At 40.6% G+C, this 14,005-nt stretch overlaps 1 protein-coding gene across 10 annotated transcripts in view; it reads right to left on the reverse strand.

Annotated features, from left to right (window-relative positions):
- The window catches only part of arvcfb (ARVCF delta catenin family member b), a 210,177-nt gene that overhangs the window by 162,629 nt on the left and 33,543 nt on the right, over positions 1 to 14,005 (reverse strand). For 9 of the 10 annotated variants that reach the window (XM_068703422.1, XM_068703426.1, XM_068703425.1 and 6 more), the window contains exon 2: positions 4,701 to 4,785. The exons of the other annotated variant lie outside the window; for it this stretch is intronic. The gene's annotated coding sequence lies outside the window, so the exon portion shown is untranslated. The remainder of the gene's footprint in view (positions 1 to 4,700; positions 4,786 to 14,005) is intronic. 10 annotated transcript variants of the gene reach the window in all.

Raw genomic sequence — 14,005 nt, forward strand, 5'->3', positions numbered from 1 at the left:
AAGAACTTGAAGTGGAAGGCTCAAGGAAGTGCTTCCCTGAGCCTTCCACTTAGCACTTATTGTTTTCATACTAGCTTGTTGCACTTATTGTATTCGTATTACTTATAGCACTAACTGTTTTTCTTGTTTCTGCACTGTACTTTGGCTCTGAGTTATGCTCTGCTTCATGCTCTTAGATGCTTGTTTGGAAAAGGAAATGTACTTATGACTTCTGGTGACTAGTAGTTCTTTTGATTACCAATGTTGATGCACTTATTGTAAGTCGCTTTGGATAAAAGCGTCTGCTAAATGACAGTAATGTAATGTAATGTAATGAAGGCTTTATCATTACAACCTGTAATTTCCTGTAAATTCAACTGTGGACTAGAGTTAACTGCACGGCTGCAAACCCATTTTACCCGCTGTCTCAACCAATTCACGGTGCCAGATCCAGTCGTAAAAAAGCTCTTCTCACTTGTTGTACATTAACTTATTAAAGTCGTTTTCCCTGGCTCATTAATATGCCCTCAGTGCTTAAAATGATAAACAGTGGCCTCTGGCTCATTCTTACACTAAATAAATCAAAATGAGTGCTAAACAATATCTAAAGACTTTATCAAGTTGAGAGACTGGATGACAATAAATTATTTCAAAAGGTGACATGGCCTAAATGTCACTTGGTAGCAATTCTTTTGTGGAATGGCTCTTATTTATCATGTTAAAAAATGTAATGTGAAATAGGCAGGAAGGGGACCAAAATAAAATCGAATCAAAGAGTTTGATTAGCTTTAATAAATTCTCATCTATCTTAATAATTTTGAAAACAGGCCAATGCGGCTCATTGGGCTGCGGGCCAGTGGTACCTCTTCAAAACGGTGTCAGTGAGAGAGGGAGACAGAGAGAGAAAGAGAATAAAGTAGAGTTTTAGTGGGAAAGCTGGTAGTTCATGGCCATGGGCCTGTTGGCCCTTGGAGACAGTCTGTGCGACTCCTGGCTGAAGCTGCCTTATTAAAAGTCCTCCTCTGCACATTCAACACCAATCTCAGGAAAAGTTTCTTCAAAACTGTATGGAACAATTTTCATTTCCATTCAGCTGAAGAGCAGGACAGAGCTGAGCCAACTTTTGTATGTTGTTCGGTGATTACTTTTATCCAAAATAAAAATAAGCAAGGGTGACCCCAGCGGTAACTGAAAGTCTGGCAAGCTACTGTTAGCATAACATTGTTCTGCTCAATATTATCTACAGGTATAACTTGACTTGATGTATCCGAAACTGACTAGTTAAAGGTACAATGTGTAATATGTGTTCAAACATTATCAACAGAAAGTGAAGAGGTTACAGTGTTGATGTTATGTCAAAGACGTCAGTGCATTACATGCTAACCAGCTGGCTCCAGCCCGTCCTGTCTTGTAATACCACTTGCACCTGGAGAGTCATTGCTCGAGTTTGGCCAGTACGAACCACAGCACCAGGGGTCTGATCCGGTGGGGCTGGACGCCCTGCCAGATCAGCAAACTTTTTGTTGATGCCTTTACAAAGGTTAGACTCGTGGTGCTGGGGTTTGTGCTGGCTGAATTTGAGTTTCTGTGGCCGCTAACTGAAGGTCCGTCTCTCAGAGCCCAACTGAGTGGTCTACTGGAAAAGATGAAGGTGTGGGTAATTCTGTACTTACTGCCACTTTCAATTCAGTGCAATGAACAAATTATCAAAATGTAAGTGGATCGTACAACCCCCGGTTAGTGGCACAAACCCACAGATGGCTAACAAACTACAGGTCGACTCCACACAAGAAGACTATAACATATGTGTTACTTTGATCCGCTCTCAGTTTGGTCGAATTTTGTGTATTTTTGCCCTGCTGTTAGTTAGTAGTGGCTTTTTTATGCCATGTTACATTTATACAAAATGTACATTAAATTGGCAAAATAAAAGTCTGAAATATATTCATTCATGATACTTAACAAGTTGCATTCCTATATTTAAAATTATTATATTTATATATTTTATATTTTGAAGTTTAACTACATGAAACCTGAGAAGATGAGAGTTTAATCACAACGCATGCATTCACAGTGGCAGTCAACTATAATTGGCCCCTTGCCAGTCGATTAATATGCATTTCCATTCTATTAAAATGTCCATTTCTTATTGAAGCTCCAGAGAGTTAATTAAACCGATGTCATTTTGGAAGGCCCAGGATTCAGGGAAAAAATTGCCTTGAATTTCGATGTGGGGAATGTGGATGGAACACCGCACTGTGCTTATGTTGGAGCACTTGACCTTTTCTGACGAGCATTTACTTGGTAAGGGTTTCAAGCTGAACCTGTTAATCCCTGATGTCAACATTATATAGAACTGAAGGGCTGCTGCAGACGTTTTCCTGAGAAAGGGCACACTGAACATGCATGGTATTTAAAGAGAAAAATCTCCCTGGGTAAGATGCCATACAACTGTGATGAAACATACAGCACTCAAATACAAACAGCAGCTGTGTGTTGGCCACTCTTAACAAGAGCTTAAAAGGTCACAACGAGCAATATTATATATTCTATAACTATGAAAAAGTTCATATAATACGGACAAAAGAAAGCGATTACTCTGCTTGATCTTTCAGAGAGTAAAATAGAAGATGTTGCTAAACATTACTCACCTGAGTAAGATGGAGTCATATTCAAATATGTAGGTTCTGCAATCACAACCTTACTTTGCAAAGTAAGTAATGTAAGGAGAACTTTCAGCAGGTCTCCAGAAAGGAATAACAAATGCTTGGATAAATAATTTGACCAGGGTTTAATTCAAAAAGTTTTCCAGCATCATCCATGGAATGACTCCTGGTTGAACAGTAGGCTGCTTAAGGAGTAATTGCACACATGTCCGTGATTTGACCCCTCTTATAGCCATCCACAGATGGCCACTTATTCCCACCTTGGTTAATCCTAAAAGCAGGATCTTTAGGGCTTTGGATAGGTAGAAAAACAAATATGAGATCATAAGCAAACTAACAACATTTGTACTTTTAGCTGTACACTTTAAAATGCTAACAGGCAGTGAAGCAGCATTTGATAGCAAATGGGAGTGTGTTTCTGTCCCAGCAGCCCTGCCTCTCAGTGGAATATCAGGGAAGGCACCATCCGGGGGAGAATCATAGCCTGAGGGAGGTGGTGGAGTTGGGTTAATCTCCCCTACCAGTGCTTTCAATAACTGCATGTCAAAGCCTAGCTGTCTTTACCATTTTGTAGGATTTTTTTTGCAGGTCTTTAAATCTACCCCTCATGTCAAATTTTAAAGCTGATATCTCATCCGAGGCCAGGCCGTAACTCCTGGTAGAGGTGCGTAGATGCAGCTCTGGTGATGTACTGCTCCCTCAAGAACAGCCAGCGCAGTAGCTCAGTCCCATCAAACAAAAAAGGCAGAAACAAAACACGACCTGGAGTTGGGATCCACTTTTTTGTCAGCCAAACTACGTAAATGGCCGGCTTTAACTGCCAGACACAAGATTAACCTCAGTAGCAAAAAGGAACAAGATAATGTAGCGACTCAGCGTTATTGTAAATCAACGGCTAAAGACAGCCCTCTTGTCAAAGTGACCAAAGAAAAGGCTGACTGTTTTGCTGAACTTTTTTTTCTTTTTTTTGGGAAACAGAGCTTCCACAAATAGGTTCAACTTCAGTTTACAGCTCCCGGGCAACCAACATCAAGGCTGAATTGTTTGTCAGGTGGCAACCAAACTTTTCCTCTTTGAAAGAAGAACATCAGTACTTTGGAAGACAGTGAAAGCAAGGGCAACCCAGGAAAGTTGTTGAAAAGATCTTGGGTGCATACAGCAGTTACTTCGCTTTAAGAAATCCCAATATGAAATAGAATGATGGAGATTGTGTCTTTTGCTTTAAAAGTACCAGTGTGTAGCATTTCTGGGAATCTAATAGCAGAAATGGAATATAAAATTCATAGCTATGTTGTCTTTAGTGTGTATTCACCAGAATCGTTGTGTTTTCATTAGCTTAGAATGTGCCCGTCATATCTATATAGAAACAAATCCTCTTCCACGGAGCCCGCCATGTTGCACTGCCATGTTTCTAGTTTTTCATGTTTTTAGGATACCTGAAGGCCACCGTAGTTCTCCGACACACTTGTGAAACTGCAGTCACGTGAACCACAGAAGGCCAAACAGCCAGCAACCATCGGACTTCTGTTGCGCCTAAAGTAGATATTAGGGGATGAAGGGCCTCTGAAGATGGCTGCAAGGCAGACAGCGTTAGCGGGGTATTCATTCGGTTTCAATCTGTAACCACACCACTAGATGCCACCAAATCCTACACACTGTCCCTTTTAATCTGGATGTTAAGTAGGGCAGCACAAGGAACTAACTGATTCACTGCATTCTCAATGGCAGACAAGGATCCATCGTGCCAAAACGGGTAATAGGAACTCTGATATTCCAAGCTAGAAGTCAACTACATCTCAAGTATTTAGAAATTCACCCATGAATGTACCACACTATAAAACATGACACCAAAGTTGTCTATTCCCCTGTCATTAAACCACATGTTGTGGGTGTAATTCATCATCATGACTCTTGATGTGCTGCCTTTTACAGCTTTCTGGGGACTATTGCAGATGAGATTCGTGTTTGAGAATAAAGTAGTTAGTGTAGCACCAGTTCAATAATCCACTGGTAACAGTGAACCATAACACACCACACACAAGAGGATGAACTCACCTTCGGTTGAGGAGAAAGACCCATACAAATATTAGGACCGGCTGACATTTATCACAGCAGAGCCACAACACTTAGGATGCTACACCTAAAAAACAGAGAGAATTCATTTTAGAAAACTGTGTCACCCCAGTAAATTATATGTGTGTGTTATATGTGTATTAAAAGGAAATGTTGTTGACATTTTGGGAAGTATGCTTATTTGTTTTTTTGCCAAGAGTAAGATAAGAAGATTGATACCACTTTCATACAAATCTCCCCCCAGCAGTCCGCTAACTAAGCTTAGCACAAAGACTGGAAAAAGGGGCCAAGAGCTGGTTCTGTCCAAAGGGAAGTGAGACCAGTAACGTCCTGGAGCCTCGCTGGTTGCCTGGCAACTGGCCAAGACAAATTCTGGTATATAACCCCCCTAAAAAGGTAAAATTGTCATTTTCGGATTCCAATTTTAGATGAAAAAAACAAGGTACAACATGTTTATTAGTGAGCCTTAGAGGTGCTGGTATGTGGGTTTCCCACCATTTCCAGTATTTGAGCTAAACTACGTTAATCTTCCCATCCAGACCAGAAAGTAAATTAGCATATTTCCGAAAATGTCAAACTTTCCCTTTAAATAGAGGAAAATACAAACTGTATTAATGTAATTAAGCATACAGGTATGTTAACATTATGGCAAAGAGTCTTTCATGTAACGGTGATCCAATTGTAGCCACTTCCTTACTATTGAGAATCAAAGTCAAGTTTCCATTTCTGCTATTTGGTGTGCAGTCCAAAACACTTGTGGCGAATATAACGTGACTACCTAGCAACTACCTAACTACCAACAAAAACAAGGAAACTACTGTATGGACAATGAAAACAGAAATATCTATCCAATTAAATTTTATTAAAAATGTTGTCATTTTCTTCTAAATTTAAAGTCAGGATCAATACTAAATACAATTGTATCGTGATTATGAAATTAAGTCATATTATTGCACAGCACACCTATGGGGGAAACACAAATCAATGGCATAGAACAGTGACTGACTCAGGCTTTTTGATGGGCAAAATTAAAAGGTCACCAACTGATTACGATGGTGACTCTCTCTCAACACTCAAGCTGGAGGCGGGTTAACTAAGTTAACTAAGCCAATGAGTGTGCTTGGATAGAACAGTGCATTAAAATACCCTGGGTATGGAAATACTGAGAATTATGCTGCAGGTGTGGTTTGAAAATTTCCATGACCATTGGGATACTTTTTTCACATTTGGAATTCATTTTAAAAGCAGTGAATCAAAGCTATCACTTTGATTTAGTTAAGCCAGTAAATTGTTTTACTGTTGGCTTTAGGCAGGGTGAGGTAGGTTTCACTGCACGGTTTACATCCTAAAGCTGCTGAGCAACTGCAGCCCGCTGCCCATTTTTAAATGGCCCACAGGGATTTTTAAAAAATAAACCAGAGTATGGCTTGAGAATATTTCTTATACATTATAAACCTTATGTACATTGCATATCCTAGGTTAAACACCAGATGTCGACTATATTCAGCAAAACTATCTCTGTCGTGACCTCTTGGCACAGAAAGTAATAGTTTACTATTTCTGCCTGTTCTGTTTGTTACATTTTAAGATTAGACACATTTATATCTTACATTTACATCTGAATCATATTCTTTTAATGGTATCACTTAGGCCATGAATAGAAACCAATAAATGGTCATTTCTGCCTGTTTGAACTTTAATTTGACTGATTTACACATAATATTTAAAGTGGGCACTAACTAACTACTTTCCTGGCAGATGTTAAACGTCTAAAAACACACGTTAGACACATGTTATACTAATAATAACACCAACATGCTGACAACCTGTGGTTACGGAAGACGCTCCAGCATATCAGAGGTTGATAGTATTGACTGGCAGCCATCAGATTTATAAATTAAGAATCATGGAAGAATACACACCCAGCGTGGGACGATGAGCAGTAAAGAACAAAGAACTGCCTGAATAAAAGCGCTGAGTGGTACATGAGGACAGCAGCAGAGCCAGACAGCAGCATGAGGCAGCGAGGCTCATGTCCTGTTTGGTCAGGGGCCGAGACCACGACAAGATACTGACAGAGAGGATGCAGGACTTCCTGCTGGGTACCTGACATACCTCTCCCTCTCTCTCTCTCTCTCTCTCTCTCTCTCTCTCTCTCTCTCTCTCTCTCTATCTCTCTCTCTCTCTCTCTCTCTCTTCACTACCAAGGCCACAGTTAGATTGAATCCATGGCAGATGCTGCAGAAATCCATAACAATGAAGTGAAATACAACAGCAACCCCGAGAGCTCAACACACACTGCAACTACAGAAAACAGAAGCAAATGAATAAAACACAAGCAAAAGAACAAATCCTCGGCAATCTCCGTCACTTTGACACCATATAAAGCAATTGTTTCACAATTTTCCCATTTTATTGGCAGCAGTTATTTTTCTTCTAAAGGCTGCGCATGTGTTGTTGAATTGGTGCAGTCGTTTTCTTCATTTAGGTTCAAAACAATTGGAAGAGATTTCATAACTGTATCATCTAATTTAGGTCCTGTCTTTGCAACTTCTACAAAGTCAGATTAAATAGTCATACATTTTCCGGTGCACTGCAGAGAAAGCGAAGCACACCCAAAAACTAATTTTCAGCAGATAGTAAAAACCTGTCGTACAATTCCTGGGAGGCCTGCAAAGGAAACGTGACAGGAGGGCTTGTAAACGATGGCCTTATTCATTGGTATTGCTCATTCTGCAAGATCTTTTTATGTGACACCCATTAGTGTCAACGTTTTTTTCTTGTTTTTACAAAGGGAGTGATTCAGTGCTTTATGAAAAGGACAAAAAAAAAATTCTACAGAGCAAGCAAATACAGACTTAAACTTCCTTTTCAAAAGCCCCAAGGGCCAGATTAGTTGGAAACAACGGCATCTTAGAAAATGGATCCAACAATCAGCGGCAGCATTGGGCTGAGTCATAATTTATTACCCATGCACGCTTCACAGTAGCACTTGTTAGTGTGAGACACTGGGCATCAGACTGAAAATAGATGCAAGAAAGTGGAGCTGGGAAAACGATCACATTACAGCATTGTTGGGCTTCTATGAAAGCACATGACATATTTGACTGTAGCTCTGCAGTGTCTAATGGTGGGGAGGTTTTTCCTTGTGTTGTTAATAGAGCACTGTCTGATGCTCATGTTTCATTGCCCTGGAAGCACTGCCTTATGCAGATACAAAGGAACAGCTTGCTATCAGCCTTCATGTCATCCATAACCACATGAGTATTGCAAGGTCCTTGTAGTTCTCTGATTTTAATGAGCAAAAATACATCCACGAACAAGGCTCGACTTAAAAGAAGAGTGGAAAACATGATTCGTTTTTTTCTGACGTGAAGCGGTCAACAAAACTCACCCTAACTTTCTCTTTTTGCTGCCTCTCCCTCTCCTTCACACACACACACACACACACACACACACACATACAGAAGACAGGGGCAGGCAGCTTCCATAAATAGAATGGAAAGTAGGCAAGTGGCTGCTGGGAGTGGCTTTTACTGGGAATATGATCGATTAAAAAGCAATTTGCTCCCCCGCTCAGGCCCCTGCACTCCTAAATGACAGCCCCCCCACCCCCCACCCCCACCCCCACCCCACCCCCCCCCCCCCCCCCCCCCCCCCCCCCCCCACAGTCCAGATGGAGCTCTGAGGGGTCGGAGGAGCCTGCCTCCCAACCACACACATACACACAGTCTCCAATCCCAAGCCCGAGCCTTGGTTACAGTCTGGTGGGCACTTGGAAGGCGACCAGGCAGAAATCTCCAGGCAGCCCCTGCTCGTCTGACAGAGAACTTAAGACCTTGTTCTAACGTACAGTGTCTTTGAGAAAGTTAAAACAGAGACAGGAGGACAGGTTAAGACAAACAGGAACAGAACACCACACAGCACAAACACAGAAGAATCAGGAATTTGATTCAGTAGTTAGGGTGCGCTGGACCAACACCTATTACTGCAAAACACAGTTTAGATCGACTAATATAATATTCTTTCAGCTCTAAGTTGTGATGCTGTGGAAGAGTGTGGTATGTGATAGTAAAAAATTATTCTATAATTTGTATTCCAATAATTAGTGGTGTAGAAGAAGTACTTTATCAACTTAAAATGAGTGAGTCTGATCACCTGCTGGGAACAGAGGCGTGGGTGAAGATAATATAGGAGGAAGAACCATATTTTGGCCCAGTCTTTGCGAGATTAGCCCAGTGGCGATCCTCCTGTCACTGATAACAGACTACAAAATTATCCGTGTCTCCCAGATTGTAGTCAGTTGAGTGAAAAGAGAAAAGTTAATGTTCCATTAAAAAAATTTTGACGGATCTTAAAAACTGAGTGTTCAAGATTCATAAAAATGTATTGTAAATAAGATTTGCACTCACACCAAAGGACAACATCCCTGTCAATTGACTTGAAGTCATTTCTTCACGCTGCACATCCTTTAGTTTTATAGCTGGAGCTTGTTTAATTGTAGAAATGTCAGATCCAGATCCACCAGGCACATCAGTGGCAGAGCTAAAACATAAACACTATTTTATAGTGCCAGGGGGTACATTCCCCGTTACCATAGGAACACAAGTGGTGGTGGTGGAGACTGTGTACAGCAAATAACACACAGTCAGTGGCCATTTTTAAACTGTGTGAATTTACAGGCCAAATAAAAAGACACCACTTAAACGGATTACTAGACAGAACGCCTTTCATCTTCCACATTCACGGCACTGATATTCCCATGTGATACTGGATTCAAACCTGCAGCATGTCTACTTCTCTGGCCTTTCAGCAACACTTCCCCTGATTATCTTCACTGTCTGTGGCTCCTGGCTTCGGCAGAGCTTGGCTTCAGACCTCTTCAGACTTAGCGGCTGGAGGTTAATTGATACTGACAGATGACGTAGCGTGGAAGTCATTTACCGGGAGATCTGGCTTCTTTATCAATGACGGCACTCCTCACACACACAGACTGTAGGGAGGGAGTTGACAGATGTGATTCTGTCCAGAAGGCTCTCGTTCCCACATGCGCATGTGTTAGAGGGCTAATGACTAAATCCATGCCACAATTTGAAAATTATGAAAATTTACTTTGCTAATTCTCTGTAATACAAAAGTGGGACTTATCACCTTTCATTTTTAGCTCAAGCTTAACTATAGTGTACTTCAGATCTGTTTTTTTGATGATATGACAGTATAAAAGCAAAAATTCAAAAATTTTGGAAAATATGTGTATTTTAGAGGATTGTTGTCTCATGGCTGTATGCTAAAATGGAAGCTGCAGTCAGGAGCTTAGCTTAGCTTAGCTTAGCTAAGCATTAAGCTAGCATTGGTCTGACCAACAGTAACAAAATCAGCTCACACAACACATTATCCTGCTTGTGTGATTCGTACAAAAACCGAAGCGTACAATCAATAAGTCCGGGGGTTTCAGAGGGCTAGCTCTTTTTACCTGTGTCTAGAGTTTTAGCTAAGCTAAGCAAACACTCTCCTGACTCTATACCTTAATTTTTAACACACAGACAAGAGAATATTTACCTATTCATCTAACTAAAATGTTGGACTATTCATTTCCATTATATGCCTACAAATGAGGCTCCACAACTTCATACCGTCATTTAACTGAAGGCTACTGGACCTTTGCTGCCAAGAAACAAACATTTCAGCCAGAGTCTTTTGTCAATGACTCGGTGACCTAGCATGGTTGATCAGAGGTCCCATGAGTTCACTGCTAATGGGATCAAGGGATAGTGAGTGTGGGGGGGGGGGGGTCTTACTGGATTTCCATGAGGAGAAAAAAACAGAATTGAAGAAAAAACATCAGAACTTTTGTTCCCTTGTCTTTTCACCCACTGGCTGATTGATATTCTTGTGAATGTTAATACTAAAGCACCTCTTCCAAAGCTCACCTTGATGGAATTGATTTTCCTAAAAAATAATTCAGCTGAGGCATAATGGAAACTAGTGAAAGCGCCTCAAAGGCTGGATTCAATGGTTTTGAAGTTAAAAAGTTTCTGCCGTGATTCCCTTCGGTGTAAAAATGACTCTCTGTAGACTGTGGATCCAATCTTTCAACAATAGAAAAGATTTAATACAGGTATGTCTACGTTTGGCTTTATGACCTATTGTCTCCTGCTCCTTCCTAAGATATTAATTTATCCTCAGCGCACGGATTAATAAAAAGCCTATTGCTGCTGTTGCTGAAAATCTTCAAACACTCATTTAATTTTTCTGTTCTTAAATTAACATAGTTCTTTAACAAACACAAAATGCATGATTGTCCAAATTAATGCTTTTACTTATTTTGAATAAATCTGAGTACTGTTATGTTTTCCATTTAACCTCCAATCTGATGTAAAATGAATACAGGCAAAGAGAGATGTGGACACTTCCACTTGATATGGCATTAAAAGCAATAAGTCTCCTATTATAGTTTATGGATTAGCCAGTCGCAACTCTCTCCCACACACACACACAAACACAAAAACAGCTTTCTCTGACACAGGCAATGTGTCAAACAATAGTTGCCAAGTCTGCTGCCTGAGACAAAAGATGGAAAAAATTAGAGAAATGGAAATGATGATTCAACACTGTTATGAAAACTGGAGCACGATGACAGAATGTAAACCCATTCAGTCGGATTTAATGCTCCATGGACTCTTTTTCCCGCACTGACCCTCTATCTGTGGCACTTAAAAATGCAAACAAAAATCAACTGCATTGTCCTTGTGTTTTTACACACACACACTCATTCTCACACTCACACCAAACCCTCGTTTTGCTCACAGGCTGTCTGGCTTCCTACGTTTAAGATTTAATTGCCATGTCACCCCTGCTGATTGGAATTTGGAATTGGAAACACTTGGACGCAGCAGCCGTGATAGTCTTGAGTCAAATATATACATTTACAAAATATTAGTACAAGGATGAGGTGAGCTCAGGTAAAAGCCATTATTCCTTATAGACTTCCCTTGCAAAATCCATACTATCACAAAAGAGAGGCAGGGAAGTTGGATTTTTAAATTGCACAAAAAGGGGCAGCAATGCCGTATCATCTCCCAAATATTTTGCACATTCAGAGCATTTCGGTCCATTTATATCATCGGCCCCACTTCACCAAACAAAGTTACACCATATTGAATTCTCCCAATAGAAGTGCAAGTGCAGACCTTTCTGACATCTATTTAAGCCTTCAGCCATATATCTGAGTCTGGGACCCATCCAGGAGCGGTAAATACCCATGCAGAGGCAGCGGTGCTGCAAAGCAACACAGATTGGTATTCATAGTGGCAGCTTCCAAAGTTGAAGCTGCATAAATAGCCCAAACTATTACATAAAGGTAAACAAACCACATAGTGCCAAATCATATCAGCTCTGTACTGCAGCAGGTGGATAAACTGACTGAGGCTGCTCTGCTCATCAAATGATATAATAATGGGATTTTTGGTTTTATTATTTGTGGCAGAGAACCGGCCGAGCGCTGTCGAGATGGAAACACAAAGAGGAGTCAATAAGAAAGCAGGAACAGGAAGATGGCAGAGGTAGATGGAAAATGGGCCAAGCTGCTCAAAGTGAGCTGTGAAGTTTTCAAGTCTTCAACAATGCCTTCCTTTGCTGAGTAGGAAAGCGGACCAAAATGTAAAGTAATGTGTGGTAGACGATGTCTTGCAGTGGCTGTCAAGCCTTTTTCCGGAAATCATAGCACATTACTCAGATAATGAGCTTCAGAAGTTCGGTTACAGGACCACACCAGCATGCGCACGCGCACTTAGACCTGCCTATTCCAGTCACCATGCCGCTAACAGCGCAGCATCTCCCCACAGCAGCCAGGATGTGACACTCGTGTCTGTTTGGAGGCGGAAAAATAAATATTTAGACTTTCAGTTTTGTTGGTGTTGTCAGCCACACAAGTTACATCCAAATTAAATGGCCTCTGTAGGCTTCCAGAAGGGGATGGAAAATAAGAGAAGGTGGGAAGGGAGGGTATAGTGATGGAGACAGGAGTAGAGGAAAAACAATAGAAAAGGAAACAATGGTGGGGAAAAAGGGAGAGAAGGAATAAGTACATAAAGAGGGATACGTGTTGATAGGGATTTGAGTAGTAGTAGTGGACATCTCTGGCTTCTCCCTCGTGAAAGAGTTTTGTGGCAGGCTGTCTGTGCTGCTGTCAAACAGCATCAACGCTCTCCTTCTCTCTTGAAACAAGGGTTGTGGTTGTTTATCCATCTAAGTCATTCAAGACTGTTCACTCACTCTCAACCCTAAAGAAGCACACATTTAAAAGATATCTGACGTATTGCTAAATATTCGGTAACTGCAATGCTAAATGGGTCTGTGCTAGTTGACTGCACCAATTATAGATTTAAGATAAGGTCACACCAGCATTTAACCGTAACATTTCACAGGAAAATCCATTCAATCTAACATATTCGCCATATTACTGCCTTAGCTTGCATGGGCAAAGTAAATCCACAAAAGATGTTCACAAAATTGTAGCTTAAGTTTTGCACCATGCACTTTTATTATCCACATAGATGCTCACTGTAATTAATGAATGGGATTTCTATTTCTTAGTAATAGGATGTACAGCTGAGAAACGTACTTGTCATTGCTCTCTGGTTGACCAACTGTTTCTAGATTATCTCAGCTTTAACTTCAACTTTATCATTATCCCGAAAGAAATTTGGTTTGCAGGCAGACATTAAACACACAGGTTGACTATATTGTTGGCATTTCTGTAGTTACTGTGGTTTCTTGTTATTTATTGATGGACATATAAAACAAATTCTGACTTCTAACTCATCAAATACAGTACAAACACTTGGACAGTGACCTTAAGCTGCAAACTATGATGCTCTACATACCCCTCTACTGTCAGTTTTTAGACACAGATATTTCTGCAATAAGCTAATATATCATTCTAGTTTCTAAATAGTACAATGAGATGAGACCCACACAGTTGGGAGAATGGGATAAGTTGTTACACTCACTACAAGTTTTAATCCTGCTAAAATGTTAATGGGTAGGTCTCTAGAGTTCTATTAACTCAATAGTTGACTGACCTCCATGTCGGAGGTGGCACAGCAAGTAAGCAGACATGTACATTGAGTTGTCCTGATGTGCAAAACCCTGAGATAGAAACTGTGCATTTGAAACAATTTGGGCATTTTTGAAGTTTCAAAAGGTCAGGATTGTTGTCCCCTCCCAATCAGAGGCACTCAGCATGTACATGGAAGTAAGCATTAGCTTTTTGATTGACAGCTATT

This window comes from Cebidichthys violaceus, unplaced genomic scaffold (assembly GCF_023349555.1).
Source record: "Cebidichthys violaceus isolate CVI_PGR_0920_01 unplaced genomic scaffold, fCebVio1.0.p SCAF_9, whole genome shotgun sequence".
Lineage (NCBI taxonomy): Eukaryota > Metazoa > Chordata > Actinopteri > Perciformes > Stichaeidae > Cebidichthys > Cebidichthys violaceus.